Here is a 19,830-nt window from a genome sequence, read left to right as displayed (position 1 = left end):
AGAAAATACATCCTGTCGCCCAATCGTGTACCCTGTGAACACCATTTGACCATTTTTAAACTTAAAGTCTCAGAAAGATTAAAATGTATTTTGATGGACTTCAGGGCAGAGATTGTACAAGTGCATGGGAAAGCCTAAAACGCACCGTGATTGGCTCATCAGATTAGTGGGTGGGACTTAGCCATAGGTCAACCAGAAGAAGGCAGACTTACAAAGGGACCTCAAAGAGACAGTGGCTGTATTCAAAACCTACGGCTACTGCTTTTTTTGCAGGATCAGGAGGACATTAACATATTTTTGTCATACTGCAGATTTTGCTTGTTTGCTTAAATCAGTCCAAACTAACCACATTTTCTGGAATATAAGTTGCATTTGCTAAAAATGTATCATGAAAAGGATAAACATATCAAAATCACAGGATTTCAAGAGAGAACTAATAACGTAAAACTTTGATGATTTAAGGGCAACTCCGGTTTTTTGACACCTGGACCTTAGGGGACCTTATAGGTGTGTGCATGCTCATATACTCACTCAGACAAACGTGGTGCAGCTCGGAGTCCTTCAGAAGTTATTTAGATCCAACCGATTTTAGCCACGGCAAGGGAGCTTCAGCGCGGGACATAATCTCTGCAAAATCGCTCATTTCGGCTATATTTCTTCATCCATTGCCAGTGTTATCATAAAGTCAGCTCGTCTACCGTCTTCAGGTGGGTCAGCTGACCCAGAGCTGACCTGGCAAACAAACGTTAGACGGTTGTCCTTACCGGTTTGAGCCTGAGTACACGGACGAGGAGCTCCATGAAAGAAGGATGCAGAGGGAGAGAGACGAAGAGCTGACTCGAGAACAACAAACAGGAGCACGTCCACGACTCAATGCAAACTGGTGGTGCGCTTGTGGACAGTGTTCGCTTATGGCAACAGGAGAGGAGCGTGTTTGTGATAACACTGGCAATGGATGAAAAAATATAGCCGAAATGAGCGATTTTGCAGAGATTATGTCCCGCGCTGAAGCTCCCTTGCCGTGGCCCCCACTAAGTGCGGCTAAAATCAGCTGGATCTAAATAACTTCTGAAGGACTCCGAGCTGCACGATGTTTGTCTGAGTGAGTATATGAGCATGCACACACCTATAAATAAGGTCCAGGTGTCAAAAAACCGGAGTTGCCCTTTAAGTGTTTTTGAATATTTTTCCTACAGCTCCTCATATCTGTGACCATGGTTAAGTTTCAGTTTCTCTTCTCTGTGTGCACCTCTTTTCTACAACAAGAGAACAAGTTATTCAACAACTTTGATGTCAGTTAACAAAAGTTAACAAGCATTTCAAGAAGTTCTCCTCAGTCTTTCTGGTGGGTTGTTAAGTCAAGCCACTTTTTCCATTTTCTCTGATTCTGTCATCTTTCGATTTTTGAAGTCACAAATTGTGTGAAAAGATCTCCATGTCGTGTATTTTTTTCACATTGTCCAACCAGTTTTTCAGAGTGGGGGGGTCTTCTTCTTATGAATTTCTTAGATGCCACATGTAATATTCCAACCAGATATCTGTCTTTATGTTAAATTTCTTAGAAACAGCAATGAAAAGTTACAGGAGTTTTAACTTTGGTTTGTGACTAAAATTCCCAAAGGAAAAAAAAAAACATCTACAATGTAAAGCAAAGAAGACAGGAGTGAAATTTTATTTCTCTGTATCATGTTTTCAGGCGCTAAACAGTCGTGGATATTTCCTCATCATTGCTTTCTCATGTATGAATTTAACAATAGTTTTTGTAATCTTTGTGAATTTTCGATACAGTGATGAAAACAGCCTCTTTGACTTTTTATCCAGTTGTTTTTAGTTCCACTGCCTTGAACTCATCTGTAGATCAGGTTTTACTGAGTCAACAGATGGAAAACTTTTGAAAAGACAACCAGAAAATAAAACTCCTCTGGAGGAAGAGACAGTCTGAAAGTATGATTCCTGAATGTTCTTATTAAAATAAAAAAGGTCACGTATGGTTCAGGGTAATCTTCAGAGGTTTGATAAAATACCAGCTCAGGGAAACAGGTGTTCTGTGGAAACTCTGCCTCATAAACAATGTGGAGCCTAATCTTTTCACCCTAGAGTTATAAAAGAGTGGTTTAAGGTGATTATTTTATCACGCTCACCTGCACAGACTCATTATTGACTTCATTCATTCAGCGCTTCTTATCAGAGAGTCAAAGGGTTCAGCCATTCCTCCTGCTGATAAATCCAGAGTAACATCCAGGAGATGGTCTCTCAGTGAGGAACTCGCCATGAAAAAGGTATTTCCAGTTTCTACAGAGTGAAACCAACCTGGAGTGGGACATTTAGCTCAAGTGCTCTTCTGAAATATAAGCCCACTTACTCTGGAGACAGGGCTGCGAGGCACGAGGGGGATTCCAGGCATCTGTGCCCAGAGAGCCATCATCTCATAATCCCACCATGCACCTGCTCCATCTGATGAGACCGCGGTTTGACTGATGGTTAACATTTAAAATCTTAATCTAGAAATCTAGAAAAGTGGGATTGAGACGTGTGAGCAGTTGTGATCCTTTCGTACGTGTTTTCTCCACATTTGACGGAAACAGGAGCCAATAAAGAAGGATCTCAGCGTGCATCCTGTCAGCCACAGCTCCCTCCACCTCACGCTCCAACCCTTAAGTGGTTAACAGCCATCTAGCTGACTCTTAAATGGCCCAGATTGCCATTACTAAGGTCTTCTGGAGCCATCCCTTAGCCTTTTAATGACAGCTGCTTCCGCCATTAATTCTCAATCAATAATGCAAAAACACTCAGAGCCCAGTCCATCCTGCCACAGCTTTATTTTCTAATGCTCTCCGAAAGCTAATGAGTCAGGCTAATTGGTCCGTCATCATCACCACTCAGGAGTTTACTAGAGGAAGTGGTTCTTTTCCTTTTTAACCTCGGGAAGCATTAGCCCGGCAACTGGTTTCCAGAGAATCTCCAGTCAGACTCCAGTCAGAGGCTGTTTCTGAGAAAGTTTCTCCCCGCTCAGAGAAACGTGGACAAACGTTCTCTCTGCATTCTCAGGCTTTCAGACGTACAGAGAAATAGAAATAAAGCTTCTTACAGAGCGCTGGCTTTTGTGCGAGGAATGCACTTAGCTAGCATTTTAGTGTCAGGGTCATCTGATGGTGGGAGGTGAAACCACGCAGAAACAACTCGTTGTTTGTCTTTGAAAGGATCTCAGGAAAGACGGCAGGGACGAGACGTGTTGGTGTCACAAAGGAAAAGAAATAGACCGATTGTAAAGGTGATGAGATGTTCAAGAAAATGACAGTTTATCATTAAAAAACTGCAATATGAATTGAAGATCTTTGAAACATAATTTATCGGACAAACTCAAAACAGACGTTAATCTATGACCCTTCAAAATAAAAGCAGGTCTAGACTTTTTAAAACATGCACAATCTTCACAAACATAAAGAATCAAAATGAAAACAAAAATGTGATTCTGCTGCAAAGTGATCTGGCCAATAAAAACCAAGGTTCCTATCTCTCATTTGCTTCTCATGGCTAATACTTAAAAGGAAAAACAAAACAAAACATAATATATCATAAAAATGAAAAGAATATTTTAACCTTTTTTTTAAAAAGAGAAAAATATTTTTCAAACATTTTGAGTTTTAAAATTTAAATCATAATCAATATATTATTATATTTTTTTTTAGAATTAAATGCCCCTACCGCACACACAAATATCAAAATATTTATGAAATAATTTGGTGGCCCACTTGCACTACCTACACGGTCCACCAGGGGGACACAAAACACATATTGGGCATCACTCCATTAAAGGATAAACATGTTAAATTCAAAAACTTTAAAATTTTGAGATCAAAACACACAAAAGTGCCAAAAATTAATACGGGCATATATATATATATATATATATATATATATATATATATATATATATATATATATATATATATTTATTTATTTATTTATTTATTTATTTATTTATTTATTTATTATTAGTACACATATACAAAACTTTCTGTATTATGTACAGAGTAACTACAGGTATTTACAGATATGGACAAAATATGCAATATGCAAAAACATTAGCTACATATGGATGGGCTACTGGGATATACCTATAAATAAATTCTATAAATATAGATGATACATACACTTACCGGCCACTTCATCAAGTAGACCTTGCTAGTACCAGGTTGGACCCCCTTCTGTCTTCAGAACTGCCTTAATCCTTGGTGGCATAGATTTAACTAGGTCCTGGAAACATTCCTCAGAGAGTTTGCTCCATATTGACATGATAGCATCACACAGTTGCTGCAGATTTGTCGTCTGAACATCCATGATGAGAATCTCCCGTTCCACCACATCCCAAAGGTGCTCTATTGGACTGAGATCTGGGGACTGTGGAGGACATTTGAGTACAGGGAACTCATTGTCATGTTGAAGAAAGCAGTCTGAGATGATTCCAGCTTTATGACATGGAGCGTTATCCTGCTGGAAGTAGCCATCAGAAGATGGGTACACTGTGCTCATAAAGGGATGGACATGGTCAGCAACAATACTCAGGTAGGCTGTGGACTTTTTTTTCTTCTTTATTTTTTTTTCTTTTTTTTCACATTTTTCTTCTTTTTTCATTTTTTTCTGCCTTTTTTTTCTTTTTTTCCTTTCTTTCTGTTTTTTCTCTATTTTTCTCCTTTTTTCTTCTTTTTTTTCATTTTTTCTTCTTTTTCATTTATTTCTTCTTTTTTATTTTTTTTCTTTTCTTTTTTATTTTTTTCCTTTTTTCCTTTTTTTCTTTCTTTCTTTTTTTTCTTTTTCTGTGGACTTTTTCTTCTTCTTTATTTTTCTTTATTTTTCTTTTTTTCTTCTTTTTTCCTTTTTTTCTTCTTTTTTTCTTTATACTTTCTTTCTTTTTTCCTTTCTTTCTTTCTTTTTTCTCTATTTTGCTCTTTTTTCTTCTTTTTCATTTTTTTCTTTTTTCTTTTTTTCTTTTTTTATTTTTTTTCCTTTTTCTTTTTTTCCTTTATCCCTTTTTTCTTTTTTCCTTTTTTCTTTTTTTCTCTTTCTTTCTTTTTTTTTTAAATTATTTTTCAATGGACTTTAAACCATGCTCAGTTGGTACTAAGGGGTCCAAAGTGAGCCAAGAAAATCTCCCCCACACCATTACACCAGCAGCAGCAGCCTGAACCGTTGATACAAGGCAGGACGGATCCATGCTTTCATGTTGTTGAGGCCAAATTCTGACCCTACCATCTGAATGTGGAGCAGAAATCCAGACTCATCAGACCAGGCAACGTTTCTCCAATCTTCTATTGTCCAGTTTTGGTGTTGCTGTGTGAATTGTAGCCTCAGTTTCCTGTTCTTAGCTGACAGGAGGGTCACCCGGTGTGGTCTTCTGCTGCTGTAGCCCATCTGCCTCAAGGTTGGACGTGTTGTGTGTTCAGAGATGCTCTTCTGCAGACCTCGGTTGTAACCAGTGGTTATTTGAGTTACTGTTGCCTTTCTATCAGCTCCAACCAGTCTGTCCATTCTCCTCTGACCTCTGGCATCAACAAGGCATTTTGTCCCACAGAACAGCTGCTCACTGGATATTTTCTCTTTTTGGACCATTCTCTGACCATGTCAACATGCCTAAATGCGTTGAGTTGCTGCCATGTGATTGGCTGATTAGAAATTTGTGTCAACGAGCACTCTTCGAGTCAGCGCTCTAATTGGCTGCAGGTGGGGCGTTTTTTATTTTTCCATGCCATGTGCCTCAAAGTATTTCAGAAAGTCCCAGCAGTCATTTCAAACCTTGATTGCCTTCTGATCAACATCTTAACACTGACAACCCCAGGACGAATGTTTGTCAGGATGCTAAGACAAGAAAAACAATGACAGCCCAATTTAAACCCTCATGAGTTTCTCTGTCATCAGAAAGTTGCCTGCGACAGTCAAATCAGTCGAAAAGTCATTTTCTGTGAGGACGGCAGTAAGTAAATGTTTTATTCTCGGGGTAATTTGCAAGTGTGAAAGAGAAATCACACAGGAGGCTCGCAGGCACAAAACAAACAGAGGCAGGATGCTAAATGAGACGGCTTCGTGGGAGAAACATTCAGGGAGCGTTGGAAATGTGGCAAAAGCAGGTGTAGCTCTTCTGCTGCTATGATGTATCGTCACATTAACGCTTTAATACCACTCAATACTGGTGTCTGGGAGGCTGTTTCCTAATGGTAATTCACCCCATTTAGCAAAACACACTATGGGGCATTCAGTTAGTTTATGGTCAAACAGCACATTGGGGAGTCCAGCAGTTATGAGGAATGAACTGAGATATATTTCAGTATCATCAGAGGCCGGATGAACCGCTGTTTGAAAATGCAATCATTGTGTCGTACATAATTTTTCAGCCTGCCCCTCCTTCCCTCCGCGCTGATGCGAGGGCGCTGCCCAAATCCAATATTATGTTGTAAAAACGTGTAGGCTGATGGATTTTCCATAAATCACAAACTATGCAATCCTGCAGCATGATCAGGGTCATGTAATCATCCCGATCATTTCAAACAACTGGGCCCTCGTTGGATCGATACCAGTTCAGACGCAGGCGAGAGGAATGCTTTTCTTCATGGATTTTGTAATCAGCAGCAGCCTCTGAGTTGGAAGGCGACTGCCGGGGATTTTTCAGCACGGACTCGGTGTCAGGAGGGCTGTGGTGTTGTATGTGTTTTTAAACGAAGGACCAAACGACCTGATTGGATAGGAGGAGGGTTTGTGACCTGACCTGTGACTCCACGACACAGCCCGGGATTTAACAGGCTGTCAGAGTTTTTGTTAAACAGGCTGTAAAAGTGGAAATATGGAGAGCCTGGTGATTAATCTGCAGGGGCAGAGGCTGAAAAATAACTGCATGATAGAGTACAGGCAGCTCTGCATTGATAGTTTCAGGAGAGAGATCAATATGTACATCTTTTATTTAATGCTTGTTGAGGCAGCGTGGTCTTTTAAGATATGGGTTTGTTTTTAAAGGGAAATGAGCTGCACTATAGAGCTGCATAAACAGAGCAGACACCACATTTACAGGTTGATTTAGCTACAGTAAAGTCTCTTTAACCTCTTTAACTCTCTTTAACTCATGCTCATGTTGACTTTTTCCCAAGTACTTTGAAGTTTCAGTACCTGGAGTTTACTACATGTTGTATAAGAGTCAAAGAGTATCAAATGAAGGAAAACACAAAGACAGAATCGGATGTCAGCGGTTTAGTGAAGGAAAAAAAACAACAGCAATCAAACATCAGGAAAATTTTTTACAGGATGGACTTAAAATTTGAACATTGGAAGATTAGATAGATTTAGCTGGTTACGCTCACTGTACAGTACAAATGAGGCTTGGTTCACTGATTTACGCTTACACCGTCACCACCCATTACAAGCCTTAATCTACATGTGAAATCTGAAAAGAATAGAATAGAATAGAAAATACTTTATTCTTCCCCGATTGGAAATTCTGGAGTCACAGCAGCAATCAAGAAAACAAAAGTAAGAAAGTGTATAGAAAGTGCAATAAGCTCCATAAGAAAATAGATGCTGACAGCTTGTCCATCATTGTCCAGTCAGCCAGCCTCCACCTCCACAGGATCCAGGACTGAGCTTCTTCAGCAGTCTGTTCAGTCTCTGTCTCCTGGATCCTGTCTGCTCACAGCAGGTGAAGCTCTTCCAATGTGGCCTTGGTGTCTGGTGTTAGCTCTGTTAGCCATGTCTGTGAATAGCATGATGCTACTCTGCCTTCTGGTATTCCCTCTGTTGCTGGGTTAGCATAGCTAGCTCGTCCATCTTATTGGAGATAGATCTAACGTTCCCAATAACGATGGATGGAAGGACAGGTTGATGTCATCACTTCTTAGCTCACACCTGAGAACCAGCACGTCGTCCTCACCTCCCTCTCCTCACCTTCTGGGAAACATCTGGCCTTGCACTGGTTAGCATTGACATGCTACAGGCTGCTAACAGCTGATTTCACATGTAAACAATGCGGGCATGGTTACATGTAGGATCTTAAGACAAACACCGGAGCAAAAATAGTAAAAATGTTACTGAAGACAAAACCCGTTTGGTGTCCATGACCAACGAATGAACCATACAAAGTAATGCAGATTTTCTTTCTTTTTTTCCTTTTTTTTTACTCATTTCAAGCAATTCAGACCTCATTTATGTCTTTAAATAACTTGAGATAAGAAATTTTTCTGGGCAGGTGAGGTGAATGTGGCTCATATTAAATCTAAAAGGACATTTTCTACTGAAAATAAGACAAAAACGCTTCACAAGATTTTAGTTTTTTCTAGTGCAACAACTCTATAACCCAAATGGTACTAAAACATAAAGCCTAAAATATGGTTTAGAGCAGGGGTGGATAAGTTATCTTTACAAGGAGGCCACAAGAGGAACCTGGACTGTGTCAGAGGGCTGCACCAACAGTCACATGAACTTAAGTCCGCTTTAAAATGCTTTTACTTAAACACTTTGATTAGCTGCCACTGGTATCCAGCAGAATAGGGATGTTATGTAAATATGTAAAGTTGTGGTGTAGGTCAAATGTGAAAAAAAATAATCTCATTAGTATTTTATTTTAGTTTAGAGCTGATGATACAATTCAAAGAGCTATTTCATTCATGTCTGTGTTCATGGCTTTTTGGTTATCTATTTTGAATGGCCCAGCTTATCTAGCCTTTACGGTACCAGTTGTAGCAGCTTAAGAAAGTCAGTAACCAATGCATTTGTTGTGAATCTGGACAGCTAATGCTACATTTTCTAGCATCCAGACAAATCCAGGCACGTCCTGCCACCGTTAGGAGTAGCATCAGACTTCAACTCATCTAAAGGTTGAAGAAAATGAGCGCGTCGTCTTGTGCTGAGCTGCTAATGTAAAAACCCCTCATCCTCGGCAGATGTGCTTTGTTTCTATCTAATTGAACTCTGCCTCGCTGTGATTGGTCCCCCGCTGTTTGTGAATGGGAACACTGACTGGGAAATGTCATTCATGCGTTTGGCTCAAACTCAGATTAAAGGTCCCATTATTGTCAAATGGCCCGCTGTTAATATCCCCAGGCACATTGCTCTGTGGAGGTCACCATGTTAATAGATAGGAAAGCAGCTCATTAGCATTTAGCATGCACGCTGCGTGAGTGAGAGCCTCTGAACTGAGTCGAAGAGTCGAGAAGATTGTTTTATTACCGAGTGATTTTTGATCGTAAATAGCTGTTAAGTGGTTTCTGCAACAAGGACACCACAGCGTTTGTGTTTCAGCCTCTTCAGGATGCTTTCCGTCTGTGGATCTGCTCAAACATGAAAACACTCCAATAAAACATCTTTTCTGTCAAACATTAAGCTGAAATGTAATAAGGTCGAGCTCGCACAGCTCTCTCAGTCACCCTAATCTTAAGGACGAGCCCAGTGAAAAATAAGACGTGGCATCCATAAATGTTAACTCAACAACAGATGGACATGTTGGCCTAATTTCAGACGTATTGGACTGAAACCAGAGCTGAACACAGAAGGGTAAACATCGGAATTGATGGTATTGATTGAATTACTGGAAACTGCCTCAGGTGATGAAGAGAAAGCAGGCGGGATGAACTTCTTAGAGCGGCTGAAGCCGAGCTGAAGAGGGACAGAAGTCAATCACGCCGCAGCGATAGAAAACATCGACTCAGATTTTATTTATTTATCCTGTGAAAGAATTACTTCACAGCCTCATCTCAGGCAGAAATCTATTTCCTGTCAAGCAAAACGCAAACACGGCTCGCTCTGCCGCTATCGATGCAGGCCTGACTAACATGCTCCATCATGCGTGTACATAATGGTGGCTGTTACAGCGACTTGAAGGTGCTCCATTACTGGGAACACTGGTCATCCATTGCGTGCGTGCATGTATGTGCATGCCCTTTGGGGGAAAATGCTGAAGAAAAGAAAACGTGTTTCCAATCTGAGGGTTTACCGGCCCGTTACAAAATATGAGATGTTGCATTGATCTGCAGTCAGATAAAGGGCAGAGCAGGAAACGTCCACAGGAGGAGACGTTTGGTGCCCGAGGCCTCTGCAGAGCTGCAGCATGTTCCACGTTTTAAACCGCAGCTTTTCTTAAGGCGCTGTTTTATTCAATGTCATCCAGACAGTTTCACACACATCCAGCATTTGATTCAATCTGATTTCAGCCACAAACTTCCAGTCTCCTTCAGGAGTTCGTCAACTGATTAGACAGAGTTTGCTTGTCCTACTCAAAACTGCAGGAGGAGTAGAATCCAAAGAGGAAAGAAAAAAAGACAAAGCACGAGCCAAAAGGTCAAACTGACCCTGTGAGGAGGAGTGACATCGTGATGTTATGAAATCCCATCCCTTCCCTGCTTTAAAACATTCATCAGAAACAGACGGAGTGTTTGGCCGATGAAATTATGATCTCGTAAGATTGTGAGACACATCTGGAGCCCGCCCACGTGTAAAAGAGGACAAAGACAATCTGCCATGTAAAGCCAGACATACACTGTGCAATATTTTGAATGCTTTGATCTCAAACTGCACAGCGCTTCACGACTTGATACTTCACTACTCACACTATACGTCCATAAACCACACATCGGACTCTGTATTCTTCTTCTATGGCAGGAGTCTGCAACCTTCACTTTCATAGAAGCCATTTTTCCTCAGCTCACCTGGATTAAAGTCAATCAGGAGCCACAAAATGTATCCTATTTCATAATAAAGGCAAAAGAGTGAAAGAATTGTGAACAAAGTAAAATCTGCTGGATATTTGTCTAAACTAGAAGGTCTTTTGTGTTTATAAAATTGTACTTTTTTTTCCTTGTTGTTTTTTTTAAATATATAAATTTGCAAACTTAAAAATAAATATTGTTAAGGTCATATATTTCAGTAATTTGCAAAATTAAAAAAAAATACAATAATTTGCAATGTTTTTTAAAAAATAAATAAATGAAAAAATTCTAAACATTTTAAATTTTCAAATATTTGAAAAATTTCATAAATTTGCAAAAAAATAAAATTCATAATTTCAAAAATTTGCTTAAAAAATAGTTTAAAAATACAAAAAAAGGAAATTTCTTTAAAAATGGAATTAAAACATCTTGCAAAAACAAAAACAAAAAAAAAGAAATTTGCACAAACGTATTAATTTATTTATATATTCATTTATTTACTTATTATGACTTGTGCTTCAGACCACTTGGCCAGGCCCCCTTGTAAAAGAGATCCAGATTTCAATGGGTTTTATCTGGATAAATAAAGGTTTAACATTAAAAAATAAATAAAATAAATAAATAAAAATTTAATACAAATTCAAAAGATAAATTAATAAATTAAAAACTTCAAGTAATTTGTATTTCTTTTTCAAAACTCGAAAAACTGGCAAAACGTTTGCAAAAATCTCAAAAATATTTGAAACCTTTATGCAAGGTGTCAACGTCTTTTCTATTCCCTGTGTAGGAAAAATAACAATTCTTTATTTCTATAAAATTCATTTCAAAGCTTCAAGGGGCCACCGCAAAGGAGTCTAAGAGCGGCATGAGGCTCCAGAGCCACAGGTTGAACTGGACTGGACTGTTTCTGAACTGCAGCGTCAAAAAGAGGTTTTGATTTGATTTGGTGGTACCTTGTTTGATGATGTGCCATGTCTTCTCGTTACCCCACCTACACTACATAAAGCATGACACACGACTGAGCCAAAAACGGTCCACACAAAGATTGACAGATCTTTAATTTACCCTTTTTGTTTCAGTAAAGTGTCGTTTCCTCAGTTAAAATGCTTTTTAAACCCGTCATAAAACGGGTATGACACAGATTCATATCACGCTTTCTTCAATAAGAGACCTAAGTGTTTTGGTCTTATCCACAGTTCATCGAGCACTTCCTGCCTCCCCCCTGCATGTCCCATAGAACTAATGAGGACAACGAGCTCAGCCTATGGCCCCGGTATGGGAGCCAGTGAGTCATTCATCCATTTATGGGACATATCCCAAGGGGCTGGACATGACATGGAGAATAGATGGTCCAGGGTTTTCTGAGGAGCAACAAAGCGGTCCTTTGACCGGAAGATTGTCTGCTTAATTTCCTGGAACGTGTGGGAAAAGGAATGTTTATGTCAGTTTAATGTTGATGTGTCTTTGAGCAAGGCACTGACCCCTGAACCAGACGCATTTTGCTAAAAAGATGACACCAGGAAAAAGATGTGGTTTCCTCTTAATGTGAAAAAAGAAATCATCCGTTGTGTTCTACAACCTCCGTTTCCAAAAAGGTTGGCATGGTGTTACAAAATGTTGATAAAAAACACACTTAGATGGTTTGGAAATCAATTTTTCATGTTTAATGAAAACAGAGCAAAAAAACAAAAAGACAGTCTCTATACAACAGATTCAAGTAAAGATACTTAATGTAGGTGGTACTGCTTAATATATATATATAAATATATATATATATATATATATATATATATATATATATATATATATATATATATATATATATATATATATATATATTAGATATATTTTACCTTTATTTTTAAAATTGTATTATTTTTAAAGCATTATTATTATTATTATTATTATTATTATTATTATTATTATTATTATTATTATTATTATATTTTAAAAAATATTATTTTTTGTATTATTATTTACTGATAAAGTATAGCTAGGAGATGATATATCAAAAAATAAATGAATTAATAAATGCAAGCTGTTATTTTTTTTTTTCTTTGTTTGTTTGTTTTTGTTTTTTTACTGAATTGATTGAATGTGTTGTTTGACTTTCCTGTAAAACAAAAATTAAAAAAATAAAAGAACTTGGACACAGCTTAAACTAGAAAAGCAGTCAGAGAGCGCAGACCGCCACCAAGCATATTGTGATTGTCACCAACACTTTAGTCCGACTTTAATGTTATACTCCCTTTCAGCAGACTGTCTGCTACAATTTGGTGTTAGTTGAAGGTTTTGTTGAAAATTATGAAGACCCAGTACATATTTCATATCCAGATCTTAGTATCCAGGGGTCAGTTGTTCAAAGAATTTAATCTGGATCAAAATGATCCTGATTGGAAACCCCATTTCTTTCTATCCAGGATCAGGTAATCCGTGTCAGTTTTATGCCAGTTTTTCAAAGCAACATTGGATTGGATCATCCTGATCCGGATACACAGTTTTCAAGATTACCAAATCTGGAATGCCAGCTCTCTAAATGGGACAACATTTCATAATGTGGGCTACCAGCTCTGTAAGGAACAACAGGTAGAAGGGTCAACATGGAGTTTAATTTCTTTTATGACCCCTCATCTGAGCCACAACAAATGAATAACAAATATACATAAAAAATACAAAATGGATGTTTTGAAAATGTCTGAAATGATAAAATAGAGGCTAAATGTCCGATAGTTAGCAAAATAAAAAGCAGCAGTCGAGCATTTTTAAGCTCTGCTTTGCTGCAGTTTGTTCAGCTTGATTTGTTCCTCTGTCAGGAGTATCTGAGCTTCTGCTCTTTCACTTTCTCTTTGTTTTTACTTTGCTACAATGAAAGGCTTCATTGGTAGCCTAAGTTCAATGTATCTACTCTATCACTGTAGTGGTTCAACACGTCAAGTGCAAAATTTAAAAAAAAGTATTGACAATAAATTGTACAAATGTGACCAAATTGACCAAATTTAAAGTTTTACTACATTTTCCTCCTGAAGGTTTGATCCGGATTAAAACTAGGATTGGATTATGTGATCTCATTTAATTTTGAAATCTTTCTTTCCCCTTTTAATCCAAACTGAAAACCAAAATGCGATTGGATAACCTAACTGGCCACAGAATGTTGCCAGGATCTGGATCCTACTTTTACATCTGTCAGAAATGATGGTGACCTTGTCTTGTATTGTTTTGCAAAGCAATCCGACCATTTATGATGGAGTTATATACACATATGGTGAAAACGGCCCTATCTCACAATGATAAAGAATACTTTTAAAACAGTCCTGGATCCAGACGGTGATCCAGATCACCTCCAAAACTTAATCACTTCTTCTTTATCCTATTTTGAACATTTCCTGAAAATTTCATCAAGATCTGTTCGTTACTTTTTGAGTATATTTGACAGACACTGGTGACGAAACTACAAAACAAAACAGGGATGACTAAAGACTAAACTACGAACCATGACCACAAAAACTCACATAACAAGCCTCCAACACATGACACAGGTGGCAAACTGGCTTGCAGGGAAATTTCTCCCTTTTTTGATTTTTGTTTTTTATGGTTGCTTTTGATGTATTGCCTCTGATAAAACTTCATTATTTGGATGGAGACCTTTTAAACTCTTACAGATTTGAGTAAAATCCAGAAATAACCCTCTCATATTCACACACAGCTTCTCAGATATCTCAGTTTTGAATGGACACGACCCAACATGGAGCATTACGCTGCTAGTTATGTGTCAGATCTTTCCACTGCAGCACATCAGTGTTTAAATAACATTCCTCCAGACTCTCCTGTGTGTTTTTTTCCCTTGAATCAAACCTCATTACACAAACACAACAAATGTATCGCTTACACGATTTGGCATGAGAGCCTGGCTGCCAAGCACTGGTTGAATCATCATTAAAGAGGGAAAAAATAACCGATCCTCTCCTCTCGCTGGGTGCCCAGACTATGATAAAGCTCCTTTGATGGAGATTAATCACCCCCCACCCCCTCCCAGTCCCAACGTGGTTTATTCTGTGTTTTTATTATTTGCAGGCGAGCGTTTTCTCCCTCCTGCTAATCTCTTCAAACATTTTCAGGAGCTGCTGAATGCAGACCGGTTTGAGTGATCAAGCTAAATTGCCTAAGAGGCCATTAATAGTTTATAGGGTCGAGGCTGATGAGAGACAGGCAGGAGGAGAGGAGAGGAAAGCTAATTAAATCAGTGTCGGGGGGTCGCTGGTGTCTTGGGCTGGCACGGTGGGCCGTAAAGATTACCATTATCACTTTCATTACCCGGCCTGATTGTTTGGAGGTGGTTGGAGGTGGTTGGAGGTGGTTGGAGGGGGCGGGGGGAGGGGCTGGGTTGAAGATGGAGGGACACGTGGCACCAAATGACTTCGGCGTCGCCATTTACTAACCTCTGACAATTTCCATTATCGTAAAGTTATGGCACAGGGGGTGAGAGATTTGATTTCACAAACAATACTCGCCCACCCTGGGTTATTTAATTTTCATGGCGTGTTTGATTCCTGGATTCACAGACACATTACAGAAACGGCTCAGTCAGGACGGCGTTTAATTGGTCTGAAAGACTCCCACGTTCAGTGTGTGAGGAACAAGTTGATGGCCAAAAGTTGAGCACAGCCAGAAATCTGCTGCTACATCAACCCGTCTTCTGACAGGAGGCTTCCCACCATGTTCCAGACCCTGGATCCTGAGACTCTATCGAGCCCACTTTCCACAAAGCAGTCCAGTTCAGATCAGTATGGTTTGGTACGATTTGGCTCGGTTAAGCCCAATCCTGTTTCATTTGTTCTTGAAATACAACTTGTCAATACAGTAGTTTATGCCTACAGCAATGTCTGTTTAAAATCCTTGAAAGTGCAATCATATGCTATTTTTTTTTAATGTTATTCCATTTTTTTTTTATTTTTTTTTTACCAAATTTACATTTTTTAGCATCTTTCTCATACTCACTCCGCTACTAAATCGCTTAATAGACCCTCACCAAAATTGGCACACACCTCACATGCGTCAAAAAAGGTTTACAAAATGCCAAACTTGACTCCCTACATCCCACAATTTTCTCTCTAGCGCCACCTAGGCTCTTAAAAATAACCTAAAACTGCTTTAACAGGGGAGTAGGAATGTCATAGAGAGATCAAACCAATGTCTAAATGTCTGTCTTATTGACACGCACAAATTGCTTTTCAAAATAAGACTTTTCCACTTTTTTGCCCGCTCTACAAAAATGACCTCGTTCAAAACCATGAGTGGTATCAGCTTGAAAATTGCTGAGATGACAGACTAGACACTGCTTCTCAAAAGCTGTTTGGGATTTCGACGTTTCAAACACGGTTTTTGAATGACGAGCCCTCAAAGTCAGTGAGCCTCAAAGAAACCCTCTCAGCTCCTTCCATTAGAATACATGGGAGAACACTTTTCAGCTCCACGCAAGCTGCTGCTTTTGGGCCTCTACACAAAAAAGGCAAAGTCGTACACCTTAAAAAAATACAGGAATAGATTTCTGATAAAATGTCCTACAAAAATATGATTTTTCACAGATATTTTGTCCAAATTGTGCTCTCTATGAGGAGTTGTTTCCAAAACTTTTGTGAATTCAACTCTTCACCCTGCAGCTGTGATGATGTCACACACTGATTAGGAGTTCCGTGCAGCTGGTCATGTGACTCAGCAGAGGAAATAACACATGATATCAACTGTTATACCTCGAAGAGGGTCAGAAAGGGATGAAACCTTGACAGTGGAGGAGAAACTTGCATGAGGGACCGGCGAGAGCATGAGGACCTGTCCAACGCTGCTTGCCGCTTTAATTCATATTATCTTGAACAAAGAGGTTGCTCATCCATGTTTTGATCAGGATGTTGTTCGCCACTTGCTTAAATAAAAGTTTGAGAACACTAAAAAATAAAAAAAAAGACTGGTCCTGTTTGAGTTTCTACAGCTAATCATGCCGCCTTGTGGCATGTAAGCCAGATGCTGATGGCTGTATCAGTTACATAATAGCGTGACGCCATTGCAGTGTGTCACAGTGTACCCTACTAATTAATCCAACAAAGAAGAAAAACAAAGAGCAACGATGGAAGACATTCAGGAATTAGTCTTCTTTGTGGTTTTCATGTGGCCCCGCAATCAAGCTTTGTTTTAGAGACTCCTTCAACCAATCAAAGGACTGCAGTGTTGTAGCTCCACCTCCTGGGATCAGTTTTGTCTGTCACCCTGATGATAGGGTCTCAAAAAGGGAGACAGCTTGTCTCAGGTTTTTTGGGGGTCCTGGGATCAGTTAGTGGAAACGTAAATTGTACGAAGGTCTCAGGAAACAATGGGTAACACATGGCACTTTACTAACCCTTATGAAACAACCTCTTGTTAGAGCATGATCACTTTTTGCTCTCATGTAACATCATGGAGGCAACAAATGGGCAAATCTGTGGCTCCTATCAACAAACCAGTTGTTTTTTTTAAGGCTACACGTGTCTGTCTCCCATAAACACCCACTTAGACCAGTTAACACCAAAAGGCTTTCCGAAAACAGTCACCTCACTGTCAAACGGAAACCATTGTTTGCGTTGTATGCCTTCTCACTAACGCCTCGAATACGCCAGATTCGTCTGCTGTCTGGCTCCACAATTCGTCTAATTTGTGATTTCTATGTGGCTCTTTGTTACAAACCACTATCAAGCTTTGTTTCAGAGAAGACTGTGCTGCTAGGTGAAATACAGCAGCCGCAGTTGCACAGGAAGTGACAGTTCTTTAGACCAGTCAACAGTCTGCGGTGTTGTAGCTCCACTTTCTGGGATCCTATTAGTGAAGTTTAGTACCCCAAGAGAAGGCTCCCAAAAAGTGGGGCTCATCTTGGTTATTTGAGGATCTGTCCCGGGATTAGTCAGTGGAAACACCATAAAATGCATGCGGTACTGAGACGAAGCAAATTGAACCGCTTGGTGGAAACAGGGCTATAGCCAAGCTGTTTTCTGTGAGTTGAGCTATTTTTGGGATACAGAGCCAAAGTTACCACTCAAAATAAATATGAAAGCTGAAAACCACAATGCCACTGAAATAAGAATAAAAGATTTTATCTTGTGCGCATAAGATTGTTGTATTGCATGCACAAGATGGGTTACTTTTGCACATACTTTGACTTTCTGCAGAATGTTAAAGCACAGGGAACCTGTATTCAAAACATCTTTTGAAAATTATTGGAGATAAAAAAACAAAATGTGAGTTAAGATAAATACTTTAGCACACAAGATAATAAGTTACCACAAGATGTTTATATTTTGTCCAAAAATTAAATTGCACTCACAAAATCATCATTTGTTTACAGACTACAGGGGTATATTTGCACACATTAATTATTTTGTGGAAACTTAACAGTAACTTGTACAGACAATGTATGATTAATCTTCCAGGGGAACTAATCTTGTGCGCAAAAGATGACTCACTTGTTCCCACATGATAACAAGTAAATATTTTGGGGGAACTCCACGAAAAATTAAACCTTTTGGGACTTCAGGGGCTCTGCAGCAGAATAAAAACACACATCCTGCTTCCACTTAATTTCTTATGTTGCCATCTCCATTGAAGCGTGGTGTGGAGAAATCTCATTATTTCACTCATATTTTACTCTGTGGAGAGAGGAGGCTCCAGGCCCTGAAGACTGGAGAACATATACGGACTAATTCACTGCTCAGTTACATAAACCTATAAGAGCGGTGTGTGTATCATTAGAAAACAACATTTATTAAAGTTTGAGGATAAAACTTGTGGGTGTGAAACCACATATGTCCTGCCATGCTTTGAATCCTGTTGTTCACCTCCTGTTTGTCCAGCGAGGTAATAACAGGACTGACCTTGTTCCCTTAGCAATCTGCTGTTCATTACGGAGCGCTGGTTTGGACCGGGCCGGTAACGCTTTCATTCCTCTCCTCGGCCACTCGCTCTTTCAGCTCCTGCCACGGACGGGGCTCTGCCAGCCTGGGTGGTTTAACGCTGTGTGCTGCCACCAGGTCGGGTTTATAAATATGCACTAATGAGCAAGCGGCTGATTGTGCTGTGGCACGCTTACTCATTACCAGAGATCACCATGGAGACGCTGTCTGTGGAGGCAGAGCTGGATGCCATGGTGCTCACATATGGAGCGGTATACATGCAGGGGAGGGATGCAGACAGGAGTTTTGAAATAAATATGCTGCTAATAAGAACCCTGTGGTGAGTTCAGACCTCACTGCAGGTCCAGAGTCGACCTGGGTCACTCATAGATTTATTAGTGGATTTGAATTTCATAGCGCCCAGACTCACTTCACTGACCTCCCGTGGTTCATGCTAACGCCCCAAACACAGGTTTGTTTTTGCATATTTTTTTGCATATGTCCAGCAAGTTTCCAGGGTGATTCGAAAATTCAGAGACACCAAATTTTCCGACACATTTCCAGTTATTTCAGGCAATGTTTAGATCAGGGGTCGGCAAACTTTACTAGAACAGGAGTCATTTTGCCTCAGGTAACCTTGATATAAGTCCTTCAGAAGCAACATAATAAACTTTGTCATCACAATAAAGACTATAAAGTGTATAAAATTCTATACATAGTTACAATTAAGTTCATTAAATTGTAAATGTTAGGTCTTAGTGTTATTTTATATAAAATAATGAATTTGTTGTAAAAAAAAAAAAAAAAAAAAAAAAAAAAAGGTTGCAAAAGTTGACAGAAAAAAAAATATATATTTTTTTTTAAGTTTTAAATAGGGAGAAAAAAATCACAAATGTGTACATTTAATAAATTTGCAAAAAATTTGCAAAATTTTTGTTAATCAAAAAAATTGAAAACTTAAAAAAAATTATAATGTATAATTTTTGCAAAAACTTCAAAAGTATTGAAATTAAAAAAGGAATCTTTTAAATTAACAAAAATTGCAAAAAAAAAATACAAATGTGCACATTTAATAATTTTGCAAAATTGTTGTATCAAAAAAATCTAAAATAAAAAAATTAAAATGTATTTCTTTGCAAAAACTTCAAAAATTTTGAATTTAAAAATAAAAAACAAATCTTTAAAATGTAATGAAATAAAAAAAGTGCTTATTTTACAAATTTGCAAAATTTTTGAAA

The sequence above is a fragment of the Halichoeres trimaculatus genome, unplaced genomic scaffold, assembly GCF_033239565.1.
Source record: "Halichoeres trimaculatus isolate MK-OKI-2021-1 unplaced genomic scaffold, fHalTri1.1 fHalTri1_scaffold_15, whole genome shotgun sequence".
Taxonomy (NCBI): Eukaryota; Metazoa; Chordata; class Actinopteri; order Labriformes; family Labridae; genus Halichoeres; species Halichoeres trimaculatus.
This window is presented reverse-complemented; position numbering follows the sequence as displayed.